At 42.6% G+C, this 12233-nt stretch overlaps 1 protein-coding gene and 1 non-coding gene across 8 annotated transcripts in view; both read left to right on the forward strand.

Moving 5' to 3' along the window:
- Positions 1-12233, forward strand: part of DIS3L2 (DIS3 like 3'-5' exoribonuclease 2) — a 348816-nt gene that overhangs the window by 193341 nt on the left and 143242 nt on the right. The gene's annotated exons all lie outside the window — the stretch shown is intronic.
- Positions 6847-6948, forward strand: LOC113598324 (U6 spliceosomal RNA). The gene has a single exon (XR_003419001.2). It is a non-coding gene; the product is annotated as a U6 spliceosomal RNA (small nuclear RNA).

The raw sequence follows: 12233 nt of genomic DNA on the forward strand, positions 1-12233 counted from the left end.
TTGAAGTAGAAACTTAGTATTAATATTCTGCCATGCCCTCTCTCTGCCTCCCCACACCTGAGGACACTCACAGCGCCCCCAGGAGTGGGCAGTATGGAAGCACCGACTGTAAGGGCCTGTCATGGCTTGTTAGCAAGAAAGCATTGGAGAAAGCCATGACAAGTTAGCCATTCTAGGAAACTTTCCACAGCTGTTGCACTAATTAAGACTTTTTTGGTCCCAAATAGCAGAAACCACTGGAGTTCGCTTAAGCAGAAAGGGGAATTTGTTTTAAGGATCCTGTGGTGACTCCCAGAATCCAAGGGCAGGGAACCAGGGACCGAATGAAGTAAGGCAGGAAACCCAGAAGGCCTCCTTCATTCCTCTCCGTCTCTCCTGCTTCTACACATCTGCTTCCTCCTTCCCCTCCCTCAGACTAACCTCTTTTGCTTCCTGCTCCTCAGTGGATGGCTGCTACCTGACAGTTACCAGTCCCCCTGAGGGAGCTGATTTCTCTCTCCCCCTTCTCACACACCTTCCTCCTGATCTCCCTCTCCCTTTCTCTGTCCCAATTCCACATTCTAGGGTGGGATCAGTTTGCCCCCGTTTGAGTTACATGCTGGCTTGGGAGAGGGGGAGCAGGACAGATAACAACCTACCACAGCTGTGTTCCCTCCTAATTTATGTGTGGTGTCACTCATTTTGCTCTCCCAGGACTTTGAAAAGTTTCAGTAACCTCGATATCACAGGGGTGAAATACAGGAGCATATACTTAGAGACAAATTTGGCTTGAATCGTCACATACTCTGCCACTTTACTAGGGATGTATTTTTGGACGAATTACATAACTCCTCTGAGCCTTACTTTCCTTTACAAGTTGAAAGGGACATACAGGCAACTAACTTTCTCATAAAGTACAGGGTCTAGCCTACTTTATGCTTTGTAAAATAGTGCCTCTTCTTTCTTTCTGATGAGGATTAAGGCACGATGCCTTACCAAAAAGATGTTGGAGTCATTATGTAGATTAGAATTTTCAGACTACCCTCTGCTCTCAAATTCTGTTCTTCCTTACCCAATTTTCCTGTCTTCTTGTCTACCCTTGCTATCAGCATATTCATAACCCAAAGGACTTTGATTCTAAACCTAGAAAATTCTCTGGGGCCATCTTCCTAGGCCATGGCCGGAGGTACCAAGGCATCACCTGAAGTGTATCTACTCACAGTTATGTTGGTGTTTCTGATAAAGGGACTAGAGGGTGAAAACCATTTATGGCTCTGCCTCAGCCTCAGCCTATTTTCCAGGAGTTTGGAGTTGAAAGAGCCCAATTAAAGATTCAATTCAGTAAATATTTATTGTCGCTACCATTTGGAAGGCCCTGAAATAGATACTGTTGGATTTGAAAAGTACATAATTGAAACCGTCCTTTCCTTCAAAGAGAATGGTCTGGAAGAAGAGATGATGAGTCTACATAAATCATTCATTCGGGATGTTAGCAGAACTGGTTAACTAAGGGCCCATGTTTATGAAGTTAAATCATCTTAAATGAGAATGGAAAAGTTTGAAGCCAGTTCGTGGAGGATATTGAATGCCAAGCTGAGGAGTGTCACGTCAGCATGGCTGGAAGCCAGTGAAGGTTTTTGAGAAAGGGGCGAAGAACTTCACCCTGCTAGCCAGATGCTAATGGATCTGAAAGGCCGAAGGCGACAAGAGACCGGAGTCCAGCTGGGGAGAGCTGCTTCGGTAGGAAAAGAGGCTGGGATGATGAATCGAGGGCCAGTCCCAGGCTTGGTAGGGACCCGGTGGTGGGGATTGGCTGAGACCGAGGGAGTGCCCCGGGAGGCTTGAACCCTGGTGGTGCAGGTAGAGGTGCAGACTGTGGACGGGGACTCCCCCTCCCCCATCCAGGGGCCGGGGCTAGAGAAGTAGCACGTCTGCACTCCATGCTCCACTCCATTCTGCTGCCGGAGAGCGCTTGCCGCGACAGGACAGGAGTGCTGCCTCGACAGCTCCACTGGCCCTGCCCCCTCAAAACCTTGTGAGTTTGGGGGGATTTTTTAAATTTTTAAAATTTAATTTCGTTATTTTATTTTTGAGAAAGGAAAACTAGACAAATTTAAGCATCTAATTTGGAAATTCCCTGCAGCAAACAGTAATTCTGAACACATTTTTGCCTCAAAATCTAAGTATTTAATATTAAAATCAGCCAGGAAGTCATTATCAGACTGCCTTTTTTTTTTTTTTTTTTTTTTTTTAACTGTAGAATCGGCTCTGTGAACAATGAAACAGAATTTTGGCCCAAAATGAATATTTAAAAGACATACAAGACCAGACTTGGCTTTTCCCCACTCATGAGAAGAAAGAATTCCTGCATTTTTGCCGTTAAAAGTTACAAAGTTCTGCTCACGTTGGCCAAAGTAATAACAGAATCCCTGGTCATCCTAAAATATAGCTAACATTTATTTTGGCATTTTTGTTTGATATATTCATGCTGTTATTTTCAGAAATGCTTGTATATATCTCTTAAATAAGTCTTTCACCTCACTAAACAGAGACTCTAGTAAAGGTTCTCAGTATTTAACCCAACTGTGCGAGGTCTATTCGGGCCCATTCATGGTGCTTTAGTCTTCCTCTTAATAAAAAGCAATCATTTGGGGAATACATTTTCCAGGCAGTTCCCCTGCCTCCCAGGGAAAATATTTTGGCCTCCCAGTGACCATAGGATTCAAAGACTTGACAGGGAAGCCCTAGAATTCTTGAAGAGCTCGGCCTCTGAAAGATTCATTGTTGTGGAATCTCCCTTTGAAAGAGACCACTTTATCTTGCTCCTAAACATCTATAGGACAGACATAGCCCTCTCTGAAAGGAAATTCTGGGTAATGTAGAAGAACAAACGTATGTAGGTAATCCAGTATGGGTAGTGTGTAATTTGAAGAATGATAGTTCCATTTTTATGGTTACCATAACAATCATACAGTTGTGCAAAAAATGTGTATAGCTTTTATAGAAGGGAGCTGGCACCATTGTAATGATTCTTCTCATATCAGAACAACTGTTTTCAGATCTGAAAAATAGGGGTGGCTTAACCCTTCCCCAGTTAGCTCAGCATGTTCCCTGAGAAGGCTCTTTGGAGCTCCAGGACTGTTGAAATGTATTCACCACTTACATTTGCATTTTAGCCTGATAAATGGATTGAGAATTAAGGATGATGATCCTTTCAACAGCAGGTTCTGAATTCCTAACTTGGGAATTCAAAGGATGAGAAAAAAAAAAAATACTGTTCCTCAAATAGAGATGTAGGAGAGATGTCTAGACATAGTTAATTCCTTGACTTTGTAACTATTCTTAATTCTGTCCACTAGAATTTAAATCCGTTAAAGACTCGCCTTTACCCCATTGTGTTTAAGTCTCTGATAAAGTCATATTAAAATTTGGTTACAATTTCCATTTTATTTTTACATGTTAACTATGTCACTTCTGGAAATTACAAAACAAATTTAAAAGTATAGTATATTTGAGTGAAAATATATCTATGCATATTCTTTCTTTGGCTATTTTTTCCTATTTTTGTACACCCTTTCCAAAAGTACTTGGGACGCGGCTTCTTCTGACATACTAAGGATTATCTACTTTGAATAAACTTGCTATCAGAACTCAGTATGTGACTTTTAGGTTAAGGATTTAAAAAAAAAAAAAAAAAAAGTCACATTTGGATTTGGTACCTAAAAATGAAGTCATTGTAACTTAGTCAACCATAGAGGAAATTTTCCTGAAAGAACTTTGGGGTATATATTACTTCCGCCAAAATGCTTCTGAGGTGTTTAAATCTTAAGATAAAGTTTGGAACTAAGGGTGACTAGAAGAGATGTCAATTTCAATTGAAATGAAGCTTCTCAGTCTACTTCACTTCCTTTAACACTTTCTCTTGAATTCCTGTCCCATTAAGTCAAAACTCTGCAGTTCCATGACCTTTGGCAAGTAGCTTAATCTCTCTGAGCCACAGTTTCCCCATGTACAAAATGAGAACAAAAATAATATCCACCATTATTATAATTCTGTCCTCTCAAAAGGTGCTTTCTAGAAGATAGAGATAAAAGTGTTTTTAACGAGAGCCGGATATCCCATTATATTGAAGCCCTCTAATGTGTTGATATCTGTGAAGATTTTGTACATTGTATCAAATTCTTTATGCTTAAATTTTTAACACTCTTTATCTAGAGCCTTCAAGATTTGATCTCTCTGTGAGAGCATTTCCTGGAAGTTCATTACTATTTCATTTTGTCTGATTTCAAAACGTAATTTATATTAGTCTGTATTCCCATAGCCTGTTTTTAACCCCAATCGGATTTTTAAAATCTGGACTATAGGACATTCTGCTAGCAGAGACAAAAGGAAAAAGAGAGCTGTTCCGAGAGAGAGCTTTGGATAGAGAGACTTTCTGGGCCCAGTGGACTCACTCAGCTGCTCTCATTGCTCCATTAGGCATGCAGAACCGCATTCCGAACCTCTGTAGACCTAGACTGGAGACTTCTTGGAAGGAAAGTGAAAGAATGCAGAGGCCAAGCCGTCTCTGCTCTACATATAAAGTTTCTGGGTTGAGTTGTGCCCAGTTGCTCAGTGCCCTCAGGTCAACTAACTTGGCGGATTCTGGGCCTTTGCACAAACTGTTTTGTCCAAGTCTTTCTTCCCTGCCGTAACCCATGGTTCGCTTCCTCACCTCCTTCGGGTCATCTTTAAACGTCATCATCTCATTGGTGCCTAGCCTGGCTGTCCTAATTATAATCAGCCCTTCCAACCTGTCCCCCTTACTCTGTCCTAATTTTTGTTTCTTTCTTCTTCTTCTTCTTTTTTTTTCCTGCACAGCACTTAATGACAGTACTTTTTATTTTCTGTCTCCTCCCCCACTAGAATATATAAGTGGGTAGGCATCTTTATTCTTAACTGTGACCCAAACACCTAAAACAGTAAGTAGATGCCCGGTAAATATTGAATGAAGGAATTTTGGCCTTCTTTCTCTTGACCTCTGCTACTTTCTTTCTATTGACGTTCCACTGGTTCTTACAACTTGGTTTTGTTCTTGACACAAAATAAGTGAAAATTATTATGAAAATAACTGCATTTTCACACAATTATAAACCATTTAGAACAAGAAAGAGATGGGCCTATTTCTTCGGAAAAGTTATGTTTGAAGGGCTGCGTGGTGAAAGAGGGAGCCAGCTAATTCTTTGTGGCTACAAGTAGCTGAACTATGGAGTTTTTCAGAATTAGATGTCAATTCAGCATGGGAAAGTACTTTCTGATAAAGCTCTCTAAATTGAATGGTCAGCCTAATGAGGAAGTAAACTTTACTGCCTTCATATCCTAGATTTTCAAGATGTGAGTTGATCTCTTTGATTGATTTTTGGTTTAGAGACATGTGAGGGATACAATTTGGACTCAGGTGACTTCTAAGGAACTTCCAGTTGTGAGGATTCTCTGATTCTGGTCTCTGAACCGATATGGAATAATTTCCAGGATTTATTGTTAAGTGCAAAAAAGCAGGTTGCAAAAGAGTTCATAGTATTCAGCTGTTTGTATAAGAACAAAGAGAAAATAAGGAAAAATAATATCAGAAAGGAAAGCAGAAACATCGAATAGACCAGGATATGGTAAAAATAGTTATCGCCAGGGGATACGTGGAGAAAAGGTAGAAGGTAGAGAGGAGAGTAAGGCTTTTGTGAGTACACTTGATCTTTGAACCATTTAAATGTTTTAAATGTTCAACAATAAAGTGAAATGAAATCCAAAAAGAGATAAGAACAAAACCTCTAAAATTGACATAAGACAAAGACAAGTGGTTCTAAATGTGTATTAAATGCATAGCATCACCACATACAGAGAAAAGAATTCAAATAACTTGTGGCACTGTACTTTTGAGCACTCTGCACGTTGAGTGGCTGTATTCTAAGGATAAAACTCCAAATAAATCTTAATAGACTCTTTGCGCTAGTGGCATTTGGATTATAATTCTGTAACTGTTTTGAATATTGAGGTCATTGGGAGCAAAGGTTCTCACTGGGAGAATGAAGGTATAAATGTGGAATGAGAGAAGATGAGGAAGAATGCTATAGTATTAGACATCAGTCAGAGTGTCAATATGAACTCATGATTTTTAAACAGTATGTTGGGTTCAACCCCATGAAGTTGCCAATTTCTAGGCCACAAATAGTCAGGTATCAGCAGTTTCTCTGATTTAACTCAGTATTTTCTAGTTCTGCTCATTAAAAGGGCCTAGAAGCCGTGAGACCCCAGTAATAATGAACACAGCAGTCTAGTACCCTCTATTGGTTTCTAAGTATCATTCACTCCCTGCCACAAGGAATTAGGGCTCCTAAGGGGATTGGGTGATTATTAGTCTGGGACGGGAATGTATAAGGTGCGCCTAAAACATGCTGTGCCAAAAAGCAGAGAAGCACTCAAAGGTTTATTGGTTTATTTTTCTATTTGTTAATATTTATATATTTTGGGGAGAGCACAAGCAGGGGAGGGCAATGAGAGGGAGACAGAGGATCCGAATTGGGCTCTGCACTGACAGGCTGACAACCGTGAGCCCAACGTGGGGCTCAAACTCACAAACCATGAGATCATGACCTGAGCTTGAAGTTGGATGCTCAACGACTGAGCCACCCAGGTGCCCCAAAGCACTCAAAGATGTATTGTGGAGACATACCACAAGGACATGGGAGATCTTTTGAAAGAGCTCCCACTAACCTAATTTGGGACAATTTGAGTATCAGAAAGAATAGTAATGGTAGTAGATAATAATACATTGAACTTCAAAAAAAAATCAGTGAATCTATAATAATGCTCAAAATAAAAACAAACTTTGGGGTGCTCACTTAGGCAGCACAATATGCTAAAATTGGAACAATACAGAGAAGATTAGCATGGCCCCTGCACAAGGATGAACGCAAATTCATGAAGAACAAACTTCGGGGGCACAGCAGGAAAAGTTCTTGGCAGAAGAGAGGCAACTAATAAATGTATTTATAGTATATGAAAAGCACCATTTTATAACTTGAAGAGTTACATTGATTCGGGCAAAAATTACCAGTGGATGCTAAAATCATTGCTTGAAAGGTTCTGTGAGAACAGGATATCCACATTATCTAGAAGACTTATTCCACAGATTATTTGTTAAATACCAAGTAAAAGGTAACCTTAAGGTAGAAAGATCTGGCTATTAGCACCTTAACCAAGTAATCAAATATCGCAGCCTCGCGGTTTTTGCCTTCTGAAGGAATGCTGGATGGAGTGCACACTATCACCTGTGCAGTATTCAAGCTAGAATATTCAGCCTGAGTCTCATCGAGGCTTAAATCTTAACTTTCTGTTTGGGGTGGGGGGGAGGCGCCTGGGTGGCTCAGTCGGTTAAGTGTCCGACTTCAGCTCAGGCCATGATCTCACACTCTGTGAGATTAAGCCCTACGTTAGGCTCTGTGCTGATAGCTCACAGCCTGGAGCCTGCTTCGGATTCTGTGTCTCCCTCTCTCTCTGCCCCTCCTCTGCTTGCACTCGCTCGCTCTCTCTCTCTCAAAAATAAATAAAAACATTAACTTTCTGTTTAGGAAATTCAGAGAAGATTAATTTTGCCACATTTTATTTCTTTCTGTCCCTTCCTTTCTTCACCTTCCATGAAGAAGCAAGCTGCTAAATCCAGAACATAAGACATTCTATAAGACATCTGGCTGGGACTCTTCAAAAAAAGCAATGTTACATTAAAAAAAAGGATGGACTGTTTTACATTAAACAGACCAAAGAGACACAACCACCAAATACTAGGTATAAACTTTGATTAGATCCTAGATCAGGAGGAAAACAAAGAGCTAAAGAAACTTTTGGGGGACAGTTGAAGACATTTAAATATGATCTGTAAATTAGATGTAGGGAATTATTAGTCTTGTCTGTGGTAAAAATGTTGTGGTTCTGTAGAAGAATGCCCTTATTCTTACAAAATGCATGCTAAAGTGTGGAGGGGTAATCATCTCTGCAACATAAGTTTAAATAGTTCAGATGGAAAAAAAAATCTAGATGTATGAAGGTGGGGGTGGAGAGAGGAGAAAGTAAAGCAAATATGACAAAGTGTTGACATTTGATGAATCTTGATGAGAAGTAGATGGGTGTTCATTTTACCATTCTTTCAGCTCTCCTGTAAGTTTAACATGCTTCAAAATGGAAACGGAAGGGAAGAAAGTTAATTTTAGCACATTCTTTGAGTTGAATCCATGGCTTCCCTGGCCCATGCCATAATCCCTGGCTCCCACGGTTCCGGCCGGCCTTGTCCCATGGCCTCTGCTCCAGAGTGTCGCTTGTTGAAGTATAAAAAGAGGCACAGAATGATGAGAGGTTCCGTGGATAAGGGAGTGTAACAGGGAAGGCTGTTTCAGTTGGTTCTGATTCAGCCTCGTCCTATCTCTGTCCTTTAGAAAGTAACTTAATAACCATGTTCCCTTGGTCTGGAATTTTGCTAGAGCTTGAGGTAGATCTTCTGTGGACTGTAGATTAAAAAGCCATGGTCACGTAAAAAGAGCCTGCCCAGGCCATCACCTCATTTCTTCCTGCTCACTCTGTGGCCTCAAATATGTCACTTCGTCACTAATGGGGCAGAGAGGGACAGATGGACCAAGGTCTCTTTCTGCTTTAAATAGACCTTAGTCTTTTCCTGTTCTGAAAAATCTGGGATTTGTGTCAGACTTTTCAGCATCTGTTGTGGCGGTAGGGCTGAGTGAAAGAGTATTAGCATTTCCACAGCTGCCTTCAGAAAAAAATAAAAGGTCCGGGCCTGCTACACCAAGGGGGACAGACCTAGGTTTGGACAATGCTCTGGGTCGGCCCATCCTGAGGAAAGCCAGATTGAAATGGAAGATCATAAACTCAGCATCTGACGTGACTGGACCACCCAGCACCCATCTGGCTGGGCTCTCTACATGGCACTCCGTGGGTGAGCGCCCCAGCTATGTCGTTATGTTTCCTCCTATAGTTGACATGAGATTTGCTGGTTTCTGTATAGACTCTTGGTACCATCTCATCTAAGAAAGTGTTTGTGTAGAACTTTTATTCTTTAACCTCGTAAGATTATTTCTCAAAATTTTCCCGTTCCTTTCCACCCATTCTCCATCATCGACCCAGATCCTTCGCAGCCGAATCGCTTGCTAGCAAGGAGGCACACAGAGTCACGGCAGAGGAGGGCCTCTATAAATGCTGTGAGTCTGGAGATGGTCCCTCAACCGCAGTTTGTAAAACACTATTTTATGAGAAAAGAAGATGGGATGAAGACCGAAAAGGACACCCTCGGAAACAATAACACTGTGGTGTGACCACAGGGTTGCATGCCAGGAGGTCATGAGTTCTAATCCTAAATGTATTTCCCAAGACGCAGTGGCAAAGTTGAACGGAAAAGTGCTAAAGAGAGCCCTTTGGTCATTTTTTCATTCACTTATCCATCAACTATTCGTTGTATTTGTGTGCCTTCAGTGTGCTGGAGGAGCTAGAGAGACAGACCCGTGCCAGAGCCAGACCTCGAGCAGCTCCCAGCTTTGTCACGGTGAGACAAGGCGACGCAGGGTCGGAGGAAGACCTGTCCCTAAGGACCCACCGGCATGCTGGGGACAATGGCCAGTGCCGTTGGAGAGGGGCAGATTGCAGGCGTGGGCAGCACCGCGGAGGAGAAGCACTGTCCACTCTGTGGAGCCACAGAGGTTGCCTAGAAAAAAGATGGCTTCATAGCCAGTCCTTTCAAAGCTAGGTAGGCCTTGGACGTTGGAGGTTGGCTGGGTGAATGTCCCATTTAGGAACAGCACAGTGTTTCAGAGACCAGAGGGTATAGAGGAAAGTTTGGCACGTAAGGTCCATGTCGGGACTGTGCAAACTGACTGGAAAAATACAGGTTGGGGCCTGATCCTGAAAGGCTTTGAATTCTAAGCTGAATTTCTCTTTTACTCAGGAAGGAGTTGATAAAGGTTCTTGACCAGACACATGCTTTGAGGTGATTAATCTGGCAACACCCATGACCTTAGGGAGAGCAGTTTCTGTGGCGTGGTAAGGGCCATGGCCCAAATCCAGCGAGGTGAATAGTGACGGCCTGGTGATGGAATGTTGCTGTGGAGACTAGACAGCTGCCCCCAGCCCCAGGGAGGTAGAGGTGTGGGTGCCTTGAGGAGGAAGGCGACGCAGGGTCGGAGGAAGAGTGTGTGAGTGACAGAGGAACAGAAATTCTTTCTATGGTTTTGTGATTTCCTGGGATTCTTGGCAAGGTCTTAAGGGATTAAAGAAGGCGTTTAGTTACTTTTCATGTGTTCTTTTCCTGGACCAGTGGCTTTGAGGAGGACAATCTTAGAAGTTTTCTGTCACTTGAAAAAGTTCTACTAAGCCCTTCAGTCACGTGCCTTCAGAAATTCTGGTTACATAACGTTGCTCTGAATTGGAATTCTGCAGCCTCATGAACTGGAGTCGCACTCTTTCCCTCCCCCACCTGGCACTCTATTTCCTGTGGGTCAGGGTTAGCTTCTTTCTAACCATTGTTGCGGAACTCTTTAAATATTTGGTCTCACAGGTTCTAAAAGCTGGCAGACCAGGCTGCTCCCTGCAGGTTGTGAGACCAAAGCCTTCCAGAAGAGGAGCCAGTAAAATCCCAAGCATGTTAACAGAGTGTAACAGCTGCACAGGGCACCACCCCCGTGGGGCTGGGCTCCCAAGTGCTGAGGCCAGCAGCTCCCAGCCGCTGTGGCCCACAACCAGAAGGAACCCTCACGCACCGCATCATGGCCGATTCGTAATTGTGGCGATGACAACAGATTAAATCACTGGCTCTCGGCGCTGGGGTTTGTCAGGGTCACTCACTGTTCCCTTGCTTCTCCCAACTTTCCACAGTGAGAGAGCAAGTTTGGAGTCCCCTGCTACAGTACAAATACTTGTTGGGAGCTCGCCAGGTTTTACTGTGTCTAGAAGTTCGTTCTCTTAGTAGCCCATATCGAAGGTCTTTCCTTCCACCATCCCCTTCAACGTGATCCTGAAAGGTTGTAACCCCTCGGTCTGCCTACGTACGTACTTACACCCTGCTTTTTTAAAAGAAGTGATTTAAGGTACCTAACAGGTACACATATAATGTAGTTAATTTTTTTTAGTTCGGATACAAGGCAAAAGGAATATATAAGTGGGATAATTAGTTGCAGCCAGGAGAAAGCTTAGTTCACAAAGTTCAGACTATAAATAAGATCCTTTTGAGGCAAGTCACCATAGTTTCCTGGGTCTCCTAGCAGCCCAAGCAAAGAGGGAAACTTAAAAGGATAAAATTCACGTCTGTAAAATACAAACAAACCATTAGCTCAGGAGGGCAGCAGTGGGTCTTTGCCGCATATAAACTTCCCCCAAAAGCACTCATAAAAGGGGCCACATGTTCGGATGGACAAGGCCCTCATCAGCTTCCCTGCAGTGAGTAGCATGGCCATTTTGTTGACATCTTGCCATGGTCCTTGGGGTAGGCCTGGTGACAAGGCTCCATCTGGGGCAAAGACTCCCTGGAGGCCTGTGCGGCGTGCAGTTCATCACTTCTCAGAGGGTAGTCTCCTGAGGAAGATGTCAGATCTGGGAGATGATCTCCCACCAAAAAAAGAAAAAAAAAAGCCCAGACCACATAGACGTGACAAGAACTATGTGACAGCGGCATATTGAATGCTCTAAGAAGTCCCGCAATTAAGAAATTGGCCCAGCATTCCCCAAACTGATTTAATCATCAGACCTTTAAACAGACAAACAAACAAACAAACAAAAAAAACCGTAGTTGGCACACTGGGGAACATTGATCCAAAACAGGGGTCAGCAAACTTTCTGTTAAGAGCCAGGTAGTGATGTTGAATACACAGTCTCTGACATAACTACTCAGCTCTGCCATTGTATCCAAAAAGCGTGGCTATGTTCCAGTAGAGCTTCACTTATGGATACTGAAATTTGAACTTCATACAATTTTCCCATGTCATGAAATAATATTCTTTTGGGGTTCCCCCCCCGAACCATTTAAAAATGCACAAACCATTCTTATCTCACAGATCATTCAAAAACCAGGTGGCAGGCTCTTTTTGGTCTGTGGCTATAGTTTGCTGTCCCATGATCAAGGATAATGTTAGGGTGGTATGTCTTTCCAGCAAGCCTTCCTGACCACTGTTCCTCAGAGTTGTTTTAATTTAGACTTTTATGTTTCTGGTTTAGGAGCAGATTAAAAA

This window comes from Acinonyx jubatus, chromosome C1 (genome assembly GCF_027475565.1).
Source record: "Acinonyx jubatus isolate Ajub_Pintada_27869175 chromosome C1, VMU_Ajub_asm_v1.0, whole genome shotgun sequence".
NCBI lineage: Eukaryota > Metazoa > Chordata > Mammalia > Carnivora > Felidae > Acinonyx > Acinonyx jubatus.